This window comes from Mastigoproctus giganteus, chromosome 4 (assembly GCF_048544385.1).
Source record: "Mastigoproctus giganteus isolate SK-2022 chromosome 4, ASM4854438v1, whole genome shotgun sequence".
NCBI classification, from domain to species: Eukaryota; Metazoa; Arthropoda; class Arachnida; order Uropygi; family Thelyphonidae; genus Mastigoproctus; species Mastigoproctus giganteus.
The window spans coordinates 219,286,456-219,305,548 of record NC_143578.1 but is presented as its reverse complement, the minus strand read 5'-3'; the positions used below and the strand labels follow the sequence as shown (position 1 = coordinate 219,305,548).

Here is a 19,093-nt window from a genome sequence, read left to right as displayed (position 1 = left end):
AACTGTGCTATCCATGAGGGCCACTTTAAATGTAAAAAGATGCTTGTTAAATAATAAAATACCTTTATTGCAAAGTCAGAAACTATAAATTCTGTCCCCTCCCCAGCGAGATACTCGAACTGCCCTCCATGTATTTTTTAAAATCCACACAGAAATCACACCACAGACCTCTCCTCCTTTATAGTGGGGGATTTGACGGGTTAATAGTTTCGTCACCGTTTTATTAGTTTCTTTTTACGTTATCTTGTTCTTAAAATTAGCATGGTTTTTCTCCCGGCAACTCGGGTTTTTCGTCCTGCAAACAAAAAATAGATCACAGAACACACGTAATTTACAGATATATTATACATATGGTGATAGGAAATAAAGTGTAAAGTGTGTTTAGGGTCAAGCGGCACCAGGGGTTCCCCCCATCTCGGCGTAGTTTACATTGTGGGTGAACCAGTTGAGTGGAAAAGCCAGAGATTTAAAAGTGTATGGACTTTGTATATATTTGATGCCTTGTACCGTTGTTCATCTGGTCATTTAGCCGCCAGACCCCTACTGAGGCCCGACGTTGTCCCACTTTAGCCCGTGGAGGCAGACCAGGTACTCACTAGTATATAGTTCACTCTGGTAGGTCCTGCCACCTAATTTCCTAAGATTTCAGTGGCTAGGACCTTAAAAAAAAAAAAAAAAATCGCGTACGCGTCGCGGGGAGCGCTAGAAGTCCAAAATGTTGGTCAAAATTAATTTAGATTGGTGATTTTAGATTTGTGTGGGGCGTGTTCACGTTGCTATCAGATAGAGTGGGGTGAAGGCTGAAGACTGGGGGGCAAATAGACAGAAATATGGAGCCGAAAGGGAAGGCAACTCCAGTTTACAGTGGGGCATGCCCATGGCCCACCAGAGTGAAGAAATAGGGTGGGGAGGTTTACTGTTTGCTGTCCCCTCCCCACCTGCCAGGAAGAGGTGAGACAGTGAGCCAGACAAGAGAGCTGGCTCAGGTTGCCAATGTGGCCTGTGTGCATGGGTGGGAGCAAACCAGACCGCAGGGTCAGGTCCGCACCATCCAGAAAAACTTGAGGCCCAGCAGAGGCGATCCAATGTTGGTTTGGCTGAACAGGTTGTGCAAAATGTCACAGTTGGGAGTCATTCATGGGACTGTTGTCCCGTCCGGTAGTCAATGTTCTGGGAAGTGGAGTTTTCTCACTTCTCATAAGAGTTCCAGTTTTGTCTTGCATGAAGGATCAAACAGTCAAACCTGACATCTGGTTGGGGGTCTCTGAGAAGCTTTGTTTGACACATCTATTCGAAGTTTGCTGGCAGAGGAATGGTCAAGCGTCTAGCATACAGGTTCTGGGCAAACTTGGTGAACGCTATATATGATAGGAAATAAAGGAGTATATATACTCCTTTATTTCCTATCATCGACTGAGACCGACTAACTCTGCCACGGAGTGAAAAAAGCCCAAAAAGTTCCTCGCGTCATCGACGGGATTCGAATCCAGGTCTTTTCCACCTGGTGTGGGGAGGACGGTGACGATACTACTGTACTACCAGCGCAGACGGTATCTTATCACAAACTCTTAAAACTATTATATTAGGGTCACCTGGTAAGTTATTACATATACCCATATATATTGTATGTGTGAATTGCGTGTGTTCTCTGGTCGATTTGTCTGTTTTTCTGACGAAAAATCCCAGTTTCCGGGAAGCAAACCTTGCTATCTGTGCCTGAGATCGACTAACTTCATATGGAGTGAAAAAAGCCAATAAAAATTCCTCGCGTCATCGACAGGATTCGAACCCGGGCCTTATCCACCCGGTAGCACAGTGGTATCTGTGCTACTGCGTCTGCGTAGGTAGCAAAGATATCACTGTGTTGCGCAGACCGATATCTTATTATTAAAAAAAAAAAAAAAAAAAACGCTATTATTTTCAGGCCACCCGAATAATTTAAATTCATCTGCTGTGCAGTGTATCTTATGTCTGTTAATTGCGTATGTTCTATGGTCGATTTTTCTGTCTTGCTGGACGAAAAACCTCAGTTTCTGGAAGGGAGGGACCTTGTTATCTACGCCTGAGTCCGACTAATTCAGCCACGGAGTGAAAAAAGCCCATTAAAGTTCCTCGCGTCATTGACGGGATTCGAACCCGTTTCCACCCGGTGTGGGGAGGACGGTGACAATACCACTGTGCTACGTACGCAGAGTTTGTGTTGTTGTGGTGGACCCCAGGGTTTCCTCCATTAGCCGGCATCTTATTACAATTAGCAACTCGGATTAAAAGAAAATTCAAACAACTCGGTCTATATTTTCTTCCACCCTCGTGGGTATCAAAATTGGTAGAACCGCCATCCTCCCCCATAAATTGTAGAAAAGATCTGAGTTCGAATTCCGTTGTGGATGGGAGGATTTTCATGGGCATTTTCACAATATGGCTGAGTTAGTCAGTCTCAGCGAGAATAGCATAGTTTTTTCTGCCGTAAACTCTTGTTTTTCGTAAACAGAAAATCGAACTCAGAACACACGCAATTTACAGATAATATACACGGAGAAATGTGGCCTTAGTAGCTGATGTTCCTAAAACACTACTACAACAGCAACTATAATTTTCTCCCTTACGTTGAATTTATACTTCCTGGTTCTAGCGTAATTTAATGCTATGAAAATTTTACCCTCATTCGGAGCTTTATAAACACCAACTGGATTACATTTAAGGTTCCTATAAAATATGGTTACAAAACTCACCCACATATTCGAAGTTTTCTTTTTCTTTTTTCTTTTATTCTTATTAGGAACATGTGATTTTTTATGGAGATGACGTTAAAATCTTTGCCTTTTTTCATTCAAATCAATCTTACATCATCGCAAGATCTCATCCGGAAAATTATAAAATAATTTCTTCATACCTTCATTCTTTCAATTTTTCCCGTAAAGCCTAGCTACGAGCCTGTAAGACTGCGATCTTTCATGGTCAACTACCTCAATTACTGTGAAGCTACTTTCTTCGATTTAGTATAACACCTCCCCCCCCTCATTTCTCTGCAAATTATATAACACTACCATTGACTGCCCTGAAATTTGTGAATTTGTGCCATGGAAAATTATCAAGAAATCCTCTAGAACAAAACCCACTCTCATCTCTTTATTCACAAGACTGCGTTTTACTAGAAGAACTTTTTAATTAACGTTATCTTTTAGACTCTACCTTATTAATCCACAATAAAATGATGACTCATTGTCAAGAAAATGGGGAAGATATTGTGCAAAAAGAACAGGTGGAATACGACTAGTTTATGACTGCCATGGGCTAAAGTAGATGAAGTTGTAGAGCAGCTATAATCTTTTAAGGACACAAAAGGTGATATTGTATGCCTAGAATAATAGATTAAGAGTAAAAGATCTGGGAATTTAATTAACCACCGACTGAAAAAGAGCTGAGTTCGAGTTCCGTCGATGACGGAGGAATTTTTATGGGCCTTTTTAATAACGTGGCTGAGTTAGTCGGTCTCAGGCAAGGGGGAATCTGGGTTTTTCTCCCGGAAATCCGGTTTTTCGTCCAGCAAACATAAAATCGACTTCAGAACACACGCAATTTATAGACAATATACACGGAGCAACATAGCCTTATCGCCGCTGCTCCAAAAACAAAATAAAAACAACAATAATAAGAACAACTCACACTTAATGGTGTCAGAAATTCATACCTTTAAAATTGAAGTCCTTTGTTTAGTCAGGGTTTGTCTGGCAGCTGAGTTTCCCTGAATTCATCTCACGCCACGCTAGGTGTTTGGCATTGCTGGTGCATTGAGGCACCATCCAGGAGATTTACTCTGGGATCATTCCACGCTGTAGCAGTGTCGGCATCTACACCATTAAGTTTGCCGTCAAATCAGGCCGTGTCAAATCTGGTGGTCACATTAGTATGTTTAGCTAGGAGCACTTAAGTTGAGGCTCCAGCAGAGTCTCGGACTCTTTGGTCCCATTTATATTCAATTGGCGAGTCGTGAACACCTCTTGCGAACAATCAGTCAGCGCTTTGTAGTAGTGCTCCTGTGTAACAAAAAGATGCTCTTGACCATTTGGCAAAACAAACACACAAAAATTATTTTTAGGCCACCCGAATAATTAAATTCATCTGCCGTGCTGTGTGTCTTATGACTGTTAATGGCGGTTGGGTGTTCTATGGTCAATTTGTCTGTTTTCTGGACAAAAAACCCTAGTTTATGGAGGAAAAAACCTTGATATCTACGCTTGAGATCGACTAAGTCAACCACGGAGTGAAAAAGCCCATTAAAGTTCCTCGCATCATCGACGGGATTCGAACCTGGCCTTTTCCACCAGGTGTGCGGAGGACGATGACGATATCACTGTGCTACTGCGCAGACTGACCATTTGGCAGGTCGTGGATTTTAGAAATTAGAAGGCACCTGTGATACATAACGTGCTCCCATGCTTCACTTTCACCTCAGTCATATATAGGATCATCAGTAATTCCCATGGAGGTCAATTTATCCTGAAAGAATGCGCATAAATGCCTAGGGAAAACCAAGGAGCCTTTCGACTAGTCATTTTTAATTCTGGTAAAAATCGCCTCGCTATTGCACCTTTGGTACTTTCTTCCCAGCGGAACATGAGGGAGAGAGGCTTTTAGTTAAAAAGCACATGAAATCTAAGGCAGTGTATGCAGTGAACATGTGCGGCCAGTGCAATGTTGAGTCAGTTTGGTGTGACATAAGCATTACTAAAACAAAAATGGGGTTAGGAGCGTGTTATAGGTCTCATCACTGTGATGAGTATTATGAACAGCTGTAGAGACATATAGAGTGGGTTAGTATCTCAAATTGATTCATAATGGGGATCTTGACGTTCAGATATTTACTTGAACATCAAGTAAATATACAATACTTGGCGGTTTGTCAACAACACACACTAGCAAGACTTGTGGATTTATTGGATGACTGTTTTCTACAGCACCATGTTAGAGAGGCAACAAGAGAAAGCAAAAAACTCGATCTGATTATCAGCAGTACTCTTAATACATTAAGAACCTGCAGATGAAAGGTGCAAATTCTTAATGTGTAGTATAATTAAAGGCCTACTAATGTCAATGATAAGGGCTGTTGCTTTCGTAAAGATGACTACAGATGTCTTAAACAGTTTTTAAATTCTCTGCAGTAGGAAGGATTAATGAAGTTACCATCAGCAAATTCTAAATGGGAAGCATTCAGCAATGTTATTGTAGAAGCTACTAGGCTTTTTTTTTATCAACTAAAAGATACAGTTGAAGGAGCAGTACCACTAGTTTAGAACTAAATGGATGTCTGTTGAACTGATGAGACTCGTGACAACGAAGAAAAATGCATGAGATGCATATAAATATCAGGAAATACAGAAGCGTATGATAGATATAAACTAGTCTGCAATCAAATCACAACGAAGATTAGACCTGTTAAGGTCTAACCTTCTATTAACAGAAATATTAACAGAATCTTCTATTAATCTTCTATTAACAGAATCTCCTATTAACAGAAAACTGATGTTTTCTGTTAATAGGAAGTCAACAAAAGAGAATTTAAAATTAATACTTAAAATTACAACAAAAAAGCCATCTGGATTAGTCAGAATTAATTATTTATTTCTAATCCAGGCATCTTTTTATCCGTTTGGTGACTAGAAACGAAGACGAAGAAAGTTGGATCATCGGATTTTGCTTCTTTCATGAGACAATGTACAAAGCCCGGGCTGCATAAGCTAAAATTCATGAAGGGGGTGAGGGTGGGGGGGGGAATTATGAACAATTAAACCACCATTGGTACAGCTTAGAGCTGCCCCCAAATAATTATTATTTGTCTAGAAACCTCGAGTCTTACTTTCGTGGCACTACTCATTCTAACGATGAATCTAACTCATTCATATAAAGCCTTGAATGGTTTGAGCATGCTCAATGCTGATGGGATTCTTCCTCTTGCTCAGAATAATCTCCTGAGAGAGCATAAATTCAAATTGAGGAAAGACAGATGTAGGATAGACGTGAGGAAATTTGCTTTAGCCAGCGGGTGGTTGGTTGGTGGAACAGACTTCCATCCCTTGTCTTGGAAGTTGATAGCCTAAATAAGTTTAAGGCTCAGCTGGACAGGTATTTCGAACGAACAGAGGGGTGAAGTGGAAGATGGTTTTTTTTTTTTTTTTTTTTTTTTTGTCTGATGCTGCATAAGCTTGCTTTCTTGCATCAAATGCCTCTACTAATGCTAATGCTAATGATGAGCATGGTTTTTTCTCCCGGAAACGTGTCAAAAAATAAAAAATAAAATAAATAATAATAAAAAAAAATTGGTTGTCTTTTTCACTCTCGGCATTACTTTTCTTCTAAACTACTAAATCGGTACAAATCTCAAATCCTCCCTACCATGGAACATTGTTTGCACATATGGGGTGCTGAACTCAAAACCTGTCTGAAGTTTCTAGACTCCATTCAAAAGGGAATGTCGGGTTAATTTAGACCGGTCTCTTACAAAGTCTCTCCACTCGCTGTCTCATAGACGTTCTGTTTGTGCTGCATGCCTTTCTTATAATTATTCCATGGGCACTGTTCTTCTGAACTACTGTCTATAATTTCCCCTCTTTCTGTCTTTCTTCCAAAATAGTCGGAATGCGTTCCGCAACCAGCCAAAAACAATTTACTGTCTTCCAACTCACCGAATAACTTTTCTTCTTCCTCATTTATCTCTTCAAATTACATCTTATTGAACAACCTCCCTACACACTTGTTTTCTGAAAATTGCAATCAAAAGAAATTCAAGTCTAATGTCATCAAATATTTTTCTTCTCAACCTTCAGTTCACGCACTGTACTAAGTAATATTAACTCACGTCTAGCATAGTTAGGATAATCACCGTCCATCCTAAACCAGCACACTCGTTGGAAAAGACCGTGGTTTAAATCCCGTCAATGGTAATCTTTATGAGCCTTTTTAATTACGCAGTAGAGTTAGTTTGTGTCAGGGTGGGAAGCATGGTTTTTCTCCCGGAAAAACTCGTGTTTTCCGACCAGCTGTTGTTGGTTTTTTAGGTGCATCAGCAACTTAGACGATATAGCGCCGTATATAATATGTCTGTAAATTGCATGTATTCTGTGATCGATTTGCTGCTTGCCGGACGATAAACCGGAATTTCCGGGAGAAAAAGCATGCTGCAATCGTCTGAGGCAAAAAAACTGAGCCACGTTGTGAAAAAGGCCCATAAAAATTCCTTGCGTCATTAACGGGATTCAAACTCAGGTCTTTTCCATCCAGTGTGGGGAGGATGGTAATTATATCAACTGTGCTACCCATGAGGACATGTATGTATATATAAGACCTACATGTCCTCATAGAATACCCATGAGGGACTTTCGTCCAGCAAACAGAAAATCGACCACAGAAAGCGCGCAATTTATAGATATAATATATACGGTGGAATATGATCTAAGTCGCCGATGCGCTCAAAAACCCTACAACAACAACCAATCAACTAAGTAATGGTTCTAATACCCTTCGTGTTTGGGTTTTCATGAAGGAAACACGTTCTAATATTGTGAATAGCGTTATACGAGTATGCTATATAGATAAAACTATCTCAACGTTCCTGAGATTTGGGAAAAAAACGAATTTTACCCACCATCTACGTGTGCAAGACTTAGGTAAAAAAGAGACTGCGTCCACACTACAATTAAGCAGATCAACAAAAAACAGCAGTAGTCTGTTGATCTGCTTAATTGAGGTGAGGCGTTTAGCCCAACTGTTTCCAAAAAGGGATTCATCATAGGATGCCTTACTAACAATGCAAGTTTGCTGCTGTGTTCATGCCACTGCAGCAAATCTGCAAGTTGCAACATTAGGTGTCAGACGTAATTACCAAATGGAAGCATGGTGTTACTACAGCAGAAGCGTTCAGCTAGATTGCAGAAAAAAGAAGGAAGTTCAGGAATGTAGATTCAATCCTTAGCGAATATTGTCAACCAAGAGTTCAAGGAGGCTTCAGAAATTTACAGCACTTGGAAGATATGTAAGGAGTTGCATAGCAGAGCTGCAGCACACAAACTACATATTACGCAGTGCACCGCATCTATTTGCGTAGTGCACATCTCATTGTAATTGGAAAGCTGTGTCACATGTAATGAATCGTGGTCCATGGTTTTCGATCTGGTGGCTAAGGTGTAGCGGATGCGCAGAGAATGTTATTTATCAGTATAGCAGCACAACTACGAAGTTTGGCGGACATGTTTATATTGTCTGGGACCGTAACTTGTGCTTTGACCTTGGATCATTGGTCCTAGTTCCTCGAACAATGAACACAATATGGCACATTTATAGGATCTGCGTGGGTAGCACAGTGGTATCGTCACCATCTGCCCCACACATAGTGGAAAAGGCCCTGGTTCGAATCCCGTCGATGACCCGAGGAACTTTAATGGGGTTTTTTTTCACTCCGTGGCTGAGTTAGTCGGTCTAAGGCGTAGATAGCAAGGTTTCCCCCAGAAAAAAAACGAATTTCGTTTTTTTTTCGTCCAGCAAAACAGGCAAATCGACCAGAGAACGCACGCAATTTACAGACAAAATAAATATATGGGTAGATATAATCATTAACGGGTGATCATATTTTTTTTTTGGTACATTTATTGACAATTCCGTTCTTTCTACATTGTAACAGCAGTATGGGGGAGCGTTTTCTGCATGACAGTGCTTAATACCATAATGCAGCTTGTGGTGACTTGGTTTGAAAACATGGGTGTGCAAAAACTTCATTGATCTGCCCCAGGGTATCGGCTGAAAACTCATCGAACACCTTTAAAAGTGGAACGTTGGCTCTGAGCTAGGCCAACACAGCACTAATCAGTAGCTGAACTGACCGTTGCACTAAAGGAGGAATGTAACCAAACACCGCCTGCCTGTTGTCAAATATTTGTTTGAAGTTTATTGGCGAATGTACCGTGTGTAATGAAAGCCAAAGTTGGGGCGACTCTTTGTTAAATATTGTATCGATTTTATCCTAAACATGCAGTTGTCAATCACAGGGGAAAGAAAACTCCCAAAACTCCTAGAATTACTCAAGCTCGAGGAAATAAAAACCTTGTGGTGGAGGAGAGTCCCTCTGTTTCGTTGGCTTCTGAGCCTCCGATGGTCATTGTCGAAAGTAACTCGGTTCCAATAGAATCATCTGAAGATCTTTCTCTAACAGAGGGATTGGACCAGGGTGGGTCTTTGAATGCTTCAATTGTATATGCGACAGTTGCCAAATCAGGAAAGCTCTGGGAGAGTTTTTATCTAAGGATTCCAGCAAGATAACTAAGTCTGCCTCTAACCGCATTCATAGTCTATGGGCGGATCTCGAGGCAGTTACCACCGCAATCTTAATTGATAATGAACGACTAAAGACCAAAGCATCTGAATTGGAAATCAGAGCAGGTCTTTTGGAAAAGATGATACAGATCCAACGTGATCTACAACCTCATAAGACTTTTGCGGAAGCTGTTCGTGGTAGTTCAAAGCGAAATAGACAGACTCCTGAACTAACAGAGATTCCACTGATGACCTCTTCAGTGGAAGTGGCAGCTTCTTCGGGTAGATCAATTGCTGGTGAAGATAGGATGGATTCCGGAAGTGGGGGTCTCTGATTCCGAAAACATACTGATACTTAGGCCCTCAGCAGAATCGTCCCTGGCGTCTAGTCAGGATGCCAGGAAGGCAGTTACTGAAGTGATTAAAAAAGATCACAAGGACATGAAAATCAAGGGTGTACGTCTTTTGAGAAACAAGGGTATGTTGTTAGAGACAACAAATCCTGATGATGCCAAGAAGATCTCAAGTGCTTCTGCATTAAAAGAAGCAGGATTGTCAATGGAAAAACCCAGATTGTCCAATCCTACAGTTTTGATCTACGGTGTCCCGAAGGACTACTCAAAGAAGGATTTTGGAGGATTTAATTAATAAAAATTTAAAAGACTTTGGTTTTAGCCAGGAGGAAGTTAAGAATGAGATTACATTCAGATTTAACTCTGGCACCGGAACCAAAGTGACCAATTGGGTTATTAGTTTCAGCTCACGCCTTATGGGATTCGAGATTCCGAGCGACAAAATTTATCTAGGTTTTACGTCACATAGATTTCGTAGGTTTACATTTGTGAGCAAATGCTTCAGATGTCTGGGATATGGTCACAGTACGCAGTTCTGTTCCCATAAAGCTGTATCTTATGGCCACTGCGGGGATGGAGGCCATGTTTTTGCTGACTGTATCCACAAGGAGGAACCACCTCAGTGCGTTAATTTTAAACGTAGAGGTAGGGATTGTAATCACTCGGTTAGGGATAATAAATGCCCTGAGTATCTTAAAGCTGTTGAATTGACAGACCGAAGAACCAGACATGAATAATACAACGGTAATTTATTCAACAAGTGTTAACCTGCAATACGGCGAAATAAAAATTCTTAAAATTAATGGGCAGAGATCTCGTGCCGCGGCGGACGAGATTAGGAAAGCTGCTGATGATCTGGGGTTTGATATTGTATGCTTGCAAGAACCGTATTACTCTTCTCGGGTAGGGGGTTCAGCGTATAAAGCTAATGGATATCCAATTTCGACAAGGATTATTGCCTCAAATGAAGTTCGACCCAAGGCCGCCATAATTATCTTTAACAGTGAGCTTGTAATAACAACTATCTCAAGTGAATGTTCTGCTACCACAGTTTGTATCCTGGTTTCCTCCAGGGACCAGTCGTTTTATCTGGTTCCCCAGTATTTTCCTCACTCGGAAGATATTCAACCAGCCTTACACAGACTTGACAGGGTGTGTAGCAGATTTTCAGCTAACAACTTACTAATTACAGCTGATTTCAACGCTAAGTCTACACTTTGGAACAGCGGCTTTTCTGATGCTCGAGGCGAGCAGTTGGTTGATCTGATCTTGGATGATAATCTCTGTGATCATAGGATGTTTCTGGTTTACAGTGCGAGTTGATCTTCCGCTCCTGGATACCCAAATGCAGGCTTGCATTTGTGGATGGACTCTAAGAGGAGATAATGTTAATCTAAGTGTTAATGTTAATATTTTCTAAATGTTATTGTTAAGTTAATGTCATTCAAAGTGTATGTATGTATTTACTATTTACATGTAAATAATTGTATAATGTTGCTTTTGTTTCAACAAGTATACATTGTTCCTAGTTGGAATTTTTTTCTTTTATTATTTTATTTTATTTTTTTTTCGTTGGCCTCCAAGTTTGGGCAGCCTTGGGGGCGGGATTGTTGGCACCTACCAGTATAGCACTACTTCCCGTAGGTGTGGGATTTGTGCATTACAGCACACACAGAGAATGGTTGATCCAGGTGTTGGTTAGTCCCTGGTGGCGAAATGGCCTGACGTAACACTCTTTTTTGAGGCCTGTTTTGCAGAGGTTCTGAGCTTTTACAGGAGTAATAGGTGGAGATGGGCTTATGTCTAGGAGCCACCCTTCATATCAGGACACACACAAGCAAATGTACAGAAAGACTACAGCATATATAAGAGTATGTTTATAAAATCTGTATATAAATCTTGTATATAAATTGATTAATATGTATCTTGAGAATGTATATACAGTTGTGTGTTAATAAATAAAAATAAAAAATAAATAATCACCATTACACGCGTCCATAGAGTATCAACGCTCGGCGTTATTTTTTTCTAAACAGCTACTCACTCTGCACAAATTTCAAATCTGCCCTACCATGGAATACTGTTCCCACATCTGGGGCTGTGCCCCATAACCTCTCTCAGGTTTCCAGACCCAGACTCCATTCAAAAGAGGACAGGTAGGTTGATTAATGACTCATCTTTTACAAAGTCTCTTCACTCTTTGCTTCATAGAAGATCTGTTTCTGCTGCATGATTTTTCTATAGATACTTCCATAGGTACTATTTTTCTGAATTGGCTTCTATAATTCCCCTCTTTCTTCCAAACTAGTCCGAACAAGTGTTGCATCCAGTCAGTATCCTTTTACTGTCCAATTTCAAATTCCCAGAACCGACTTTTATTTTCCCTCATCCTTCAACTTTTTCTGGAACAACCTCTCTTCACACGTATGTGCTGAAAATCAAAATCTACAGAATTTCAAGTCTAGTGTTAACAAGTATCTTTTAATCTTCTCAACCTTCAATTCCTGCACAGTACTAAGTACTATAGGTTCTAATACTTTGGGGGGTCATAAAAATGTAAATTAATTAAAGTTGTATGAATTACATATTAAGTTGCGTTTAATCGTGCGTTAATTTTTTTTTATTTGCATACTACTTTTCTTGATTAGGAAATTACTTGTAAATTAAAAAATCCTCGTCTCTCTCTCTCCCTACCCTGAGTTCCCTGTTGTTATGTTTTCTAGGACTACATTATTGGATGTGAGAGTGTGTGAGTAGTCACACGATCTTGTTGACACAATGTTTTATCGAGTCCTCTGCTGATAAAATTTTCATATGTGTTTGTACCATAATGCTCACTATTCATCGTTTCATTACAGAAAGTAAACTTTCTACAAGACTCAACTTTTATAATTTCCCTCTCTCACTACATTATATCAACAGTTTTGTTTTGTTTTTTATTTTTGAAGAAATTGTATTGACCATTCGTTGCAAGGAAGTCGGGCTTTTCTAGCATTAGCGTTAGCACTAGTGGCAATTGGTGCAAGAAAGGAAGCTTATACTGCCAAACTTTTGTTGCTAGTGCAATAAAACAACAACAAAGTTTGTTTCTCTCCTTCCGTAGGTACCGATCCAGCAGACATGAGCAAATTTTGAATTTCCTCACAGTCTGTGCCACTGAACTACCACTGAACGAAGATAAATTATTGCAATTTGTTCCACTGATTAACAACTTGTTGGCTAAAAGAAAACTGTCTGCAATCTTATTTCCTTTATCCCCCCCCCCATCTCACTCCCGGATTCGCTGTACTAAGATGTCTAATATACAGTATACATAATCAGTGCTTTTTTTGGGACGGTACGCAACGGTACGGCGTACCGGCACCTTTATTAATAACAGTGACGTGTGACATTTGGATGCAATTCACTTCGAAATTTGTAATACTGTATTCCGTAAATTTTTTCACATGTTTACCTACTACTCAAATAAGCTTAAAATTATTTTACTAAATTGCATTTTTTACTGTCTATCGTTAAGATATTTACTATATAAAACTGTATAACCATTTTCATAATTCTAAATATTACTCAGTCGGACCTCTGTTTAACTCCTTTTATTGTGAATTATTTTGAATTTCCTTTGGAAGTTACAATAGTTTCCGTTGGCGAAGAAAATTTTCATATAGCGAACGGATTAGGAGAGAATTAACTTGGTACCCACTGTTCGCATTTCGGGCATTTAGGCAATTAGTGCTGCTGCACGAATTAAGAGATCTAAAGGGATTAGCATTCTACAACTTGGTGGTACTTGGTAAAACCTACCCGACTACCTGTCCTACATACGGAGAAGTCGCGCTGGTCAAGAGTGAGCAGTTCAAGGTGTATTCCCAATAGGCTCTGGCTCACCTTCTACTGTTGGACACCTTCTACAGTGGTGTCCAACCTTTTGCCGTACAGTGGCCATATTCAAAAAAATTCAAAGTTAGATTTCTTTAGTGTTACATTTTCCATATCTTGTTGCATGTAAAATTAAAATTGAAAATTTCGAAACTTTTATAATATTAGTACAATACACAATTACAATACAAATTATTTTTACTTATGTTATTATTTTTTACTTATTTTATTCACATTTTACTTATTTTTTCATATAATTGAATAATAAATTTAGGCTTAATAATCTCTGTTAATATACTTAATTTGTTGTTCTTATTCTAAAAACATTACTACTAAAGTAACAATATCAGGAAAAAAATTTTTAGAGTACTTTTCATATCCTTTTAATTTTCAGTTTTTCCTGATAGCAAAGAATCGGTACCGGCACCTATTTTTTTTTTTTTTTTTTGAAAAAAAAAAAAAAATAGGTGCCGGTACTTTGAGGAAGATCTGCACGATATCAATAATTTATTACGATAGCTAACTAGGGGCATTTCAGAAAATGGAACACCTATCGAAGTTGAAAGTGATGAATCAGCATTTTTCAAAAGAAAATATATAATAACCCCAGGGACTCACATCTGGTGAGTATGGGCTTGGGATACCCAGGGTCCCGAGCTGGATATCATCATCGTTCTTCTCTTTCTTGGTGGTTCCCTTCTACTTGTCTTTCTCTCTCTCTCTTTCTCTCTCTCTCAATAATTCAGATTTTTTTTTTTTTTTTCGGCTGCTGCAGCAAAGGCCCCAGGCTTCCTTGCACCGTATAGCTAATAATAAAATAATAGAGGACGACTAATAGGAACACAATGGGTTTTTGGTGCATTCGAAAGAATTACCAAACGATGTTTTTTTAGTTCTGGTGGAAAATAGAGATAAAACAACTCTATTATCAATTATAAGAAAGAGAATATTGTCAGGTAAAAGAATCATCAGTGATGGATGGCCTGCATATAAAGATCTCTACCGAGACATTAATTATACCCATGATGAAGTCATCGCTATAATTTTGTTTCTCCAGATGATTCAATTACGACGAAGAAAAATAATCCAATGGCATTCCTTCGCGGTTTCAAAAAAAGGTGGTGCTAATTCATTAGAAATTTTTCCCACATTTTTAGATTTGATTCAACAATTTAAAGCTATGAACCAACGGTCATATCGTTTGACCGCAAGTGTAACTATGTATTGAAATTGTTGTGGTTCCCCTGAGGGGATCCCTGAATAATATAAAACCGATTCTTCGCTTTATAAAAAAAAAAAAAAAATATTAAGTTTAGAGGGGAACTTAGAGGGGAACAGGTATCCTGTGTGTTATCAGACACTCAGCCTAAAACACTGATGGATCCAATATCTCTCTATTACAGAAGATTTAGGAGAAGTGCGGTTGGCCTGCCTCCCTAAAATCCACTCATGCACACCTTCTCGATGGTAAGCCCTGTTACGTCACTGAGGTGGCAACGAACATGTAGAGTGGTTCTCTTCAAGACGCCTGGTCAGCGTGAAGAGGAAAAGATCAAACCCTCCAGCATATGACAGCACAACAAAACAAATGGCCCTCAGCCCCCAGCTGCTTTCACCCTCCCTCTTAAGGCAGCAAGAGGATCAGAGTGGAAGCAGTGGGTGCTAAGAATCTCTGGGTATGACCAGGCTGCCATGCACGGAAACTGAACTTGGCCTGTTATAACGTAAGATCACTCATCGGTGAAGACAGGATATTAGAGCTGGAAAGGAAATTAGAACATGTGAATTGGACCCTTTGGTCCAATTCACATTTTTGGCTGAAACAAGAAGAAGAAATGAATCACTTATAAATTTATCAAGTGGAAATCTGCTGTACACCAATGGAAACAGTGAAAGGAGTGAAGGTGGAGTTGGGTTTCTGGTCCATAAAGATTTTAAAAACAACATTTTGGAATTCAAAAGTACATCACCAAGGGTGTCAAGAATAATACTCAAGATTTCTAAGAGGTACAAGCTAAAGATTATAATGATTTATGCACCAACATCGAGCCATGATGATGAAGAGGTTGAAAAAATGTACACCAAAATTGAGTCTTCTAGATGAGCAGAAAACCCACTACACTATTATTATGGGGGACTTCAATGCTAAGGTTGGAAAAAGACAAAACAGCGCAGAAAGGGGAACTATAGGAAATTTTGGAATTGGTGAAAGAAATTAAAGAGGCGAAAGACTTGTGGAATTTGCAGAATCTCAAGGATTGTCATTAATGAACACTTTTTTCAAGAAAAGAGTGAACAGAAAGTGGACATGGAAGAGTCCAAAGGGATTAATAACTAATGAAATCGACTTCATCCTCACTAACAGAAGATATATTGTGAATAATGTTACTGTCTTGAATAAGGTAAATGTTGGAAGTGATCACAGAATGGTAAGATGTACACTTGATATAGATGTAGGAAAGGAAAAAACTGACTCGAGTAAATAATACAAAGGTCTTTGAGATAACAGAAGAGGAGAAAAAGCAGTATGTACTGGAACTTAAGAACAAGTTTGAGCTTCTGCAGACTGCTCAGGACCAAGATATCGACGAGGAATATTATAACTTTCTGAAAGTGATAAAGCCCAAGAAACCTATAGGGAAAAAGAAATCCAAGGAAGAAAAAATTAGTCAAGAAACACTTGTTATGACGAACTGAAGGCGAAAAATGAAGAGCAAGATAAACACTGACAAGGAGAAAATTGAGTATACTGAGTTATGCAAAGCCATTAGAAAGAGACTCAGAGAGGACATAAGATTTAACACAAGAAAAGTAGAACAAGCATTAAGGGAAAACAAAGGATTTAAATCAGCAGCCATGAGCAGTAATACAGAAAGACAAATGATACTGAAACTGAAGAATAGCGATGGTGTACTTATAAACAGCAGCAGAAGACTACTATAGAGAATTATACAAGGAGCAAGGGAATGATGCTAGCAGTGGGGAAGATGGATTGCAAATTAGCAACACATATGACATACCCCATATTCTTCCTGATGAGGTAGAACATGCATTGAAGAAAATGAAGAATCAGAAAGCCCCGGGGGAAGATGAAGTTACTGTAGAATTGTTAAAATTGGGAGGAAGAGACATAACACAAAAACTGGCAAGGCACTTCACAAAGTGCATTCGAAAAGGTGTGATGCCTAGGCAGTGGAAGTGGAATGATGAAATCATAGTTTTGCTGCATAAGAAAGAAGATAAATCAGAAATTGGAAATTATAGACCAATTAGCTTGTTATCCCACATCTACAAGTTTTTCCCAAGGGTCATTACTAACAGATTAGAAACAATACTTGATGAGAATCAACCGAAAGAGCAAGCTTGCATTAGGACAGGATTCTCAACTATGCATCACCTTCGCATAATATCATAGCTAATGGAGAAAGCAAATGAATATAAAACACCATTACACCTGCCATTTGTGGATTATGAAAAGGCATTTGACTCCATACAGCATAAAGCAATGTTTCGGGTACTGGAAAGACAAGGCATATGTACCCCACATATTATGATTTTGAAGAAAATATATGAGAATGCTACTTCCTTTATTAGACTAGACAAAGACAGTAGGAAATTTAAAATTGAGAAAGGAGTTCGACAAAGAGACACAATATCTCCGAAGCTGTTTACTGCTGCCCTTGAGGAAGCTTTCACAAGATTAGACTGGTCGCAGAAAGGAGTCAATGTGAACGGAGAGTACCTAAACCATTTACGATTTGCAGATGACATTGTGGTCATAAGCCACGATCCCAAAGAATTAGAGGAAAATCTTAATCAGTTATGCACAGTTAGTAAGGATTTGGACTAAAGTTGAATATGGCTAAAACAAAAGTAATGATGAACAAGTATGCCACAGAAAGGGAAATAATGATTGAAGGAGCAGTAATTGAAAAGTTGGAGTCAAATATTTATCTGGGACAAGTTATTAGCTGTAATAATAATAATAAATGGCTAGAAGTCAAGAGAAGAATAAATTTTGGATGGATAGCATTCAGGAAATATAGTCACATACTGAAGAGCAATATCCCAGTTTGTCTGAAACTTAAAATAATGAACCAATGTATACTCCCCACCGTGACTTATGGAAGTGAAACTTGGGCACTCACCAAAAGAATGGAAGAAAAGCTGAGAACTACACAGCGAAGAATGGAACGAATTATATTGGGAATCAGACTGTTAGATAAGAAGAGACACTCATGGATTAGGCAGCAAACTCAAATAAAGGACATTATTATCAAAACTAAAGAACTAAAATGGTCTTGGGCAGGATACATAGGTCGAAGACATAATGGCAGATGGACTAAGAAAATAACAGAATGGTATCCAAGAGGAGCTAGAAGAAAACCCTGAAGACAAAGGCGGAGATGGATAGATGAAATTCATGAGTTTATGGGTAGTAAATGGATGGCCAGTGCTCAAAACAGAAGGAACTGGAAAGTTGCGGGAGAGGCCGTCATCCTGCAGTGGATTGAAAATGGCTGATGATAATGATGATGACTATGTTTATGATGTATATCAATGAAACATTTCAATTATGAAATATTTATATTGTTAAATAAATATTTCTTAATTTAAACGTTACATTGCCAAAATATATAAAATGCTAAACATATTTAAAATTTTTACATTTAAACTCATTCTGCTAAAAAAAAAAACATCCGCTATTACATATTTTAATCCTCCAAACCTGAAGCAATTCCAAATCTAGCGGGAAAACCGCTAGATTGGCAATACTGTGTGCACTTGGTGGTACAGTTATACAATATAAAAAAAATGGGGAGTTGAGAGACGCATGTCAAACTAAAAATGATTTTATTAATAACTATAAAATATATACGCTATTCTCCAGAACATGGTGCACCTTCAGCCTGCCATGGTCTTGGGGTGTTTATTCCCCCTCTTCCAGCTGTTTTAAAATAGGAAAACGAGTTCCCGATTTTAAAACAGCGGCAAGGGTGGGGTAAACACCCTAACTAACGCTAACCATAGCAGGTTAGGCACGTGATTTTCAAAGGGGCACCGTGTTTTGGAGTTTTACCAATATATAATTTAAAATTAAATCATATAAATGTTTTTATTATTCCATATCATCATTATCATTATAACTATTTCACACCTATACATTCAAAAGTAATTATCAACACCGAAACCGTCTCCGAACATGAAGCGCTGTTGGAAAAATGGCCAAGTTCAGTGTCTCGCGGGCAATTTAAAGTGCGTGTAACGTGACTTGAGCAGTTATACTTTTGTGCTGTGGTGTTTTATATTGTATGTGACAGTTTAAATGAGCAGGCTGGTAAATATCATATGAATCGATTTTGTTTTACAGGTAAAGAAATTTGGAATTAACATATGTGAAGGTAGAAGTGTGTTCACCCAAATAAAAATGTTTATTGACATTTTTATTTGGCAACCGCGAAAAAGAAATGTTTAGAAGATGATTTTTAATTTTTTAAGCGATGCGAACCCTATCAAATATATAGCGATAAAAGTGTAATGGTTATCAGACAGTTTATATC

General features: G+C 38.8%; 1 protein-coding gene across 1 annotated transcript in view; it reads left to right on the top strand.

Annotated features, from left to right (window-relative positions):
- The first annotated feature begins 18,852 nt into the window (after positions 1 to 18,852).
- LOC150087413 (PC-esterase domain-containing protein 1A-like) overlaps positions 18,853 to 19,093 on the top strand; it is a 151,827-nt gene continuing 151,586 nt past the window's right edge. Inside the window, exon 1 of the mRNA XM_090372054.1 lies at positions 18,853 to 18,903. The gene's annotated coding sequence lies outside the window, so the exon portion shown is untranslated. The remainder of the gene's footprint in view (positions 18,904 to 19,093) is intronic.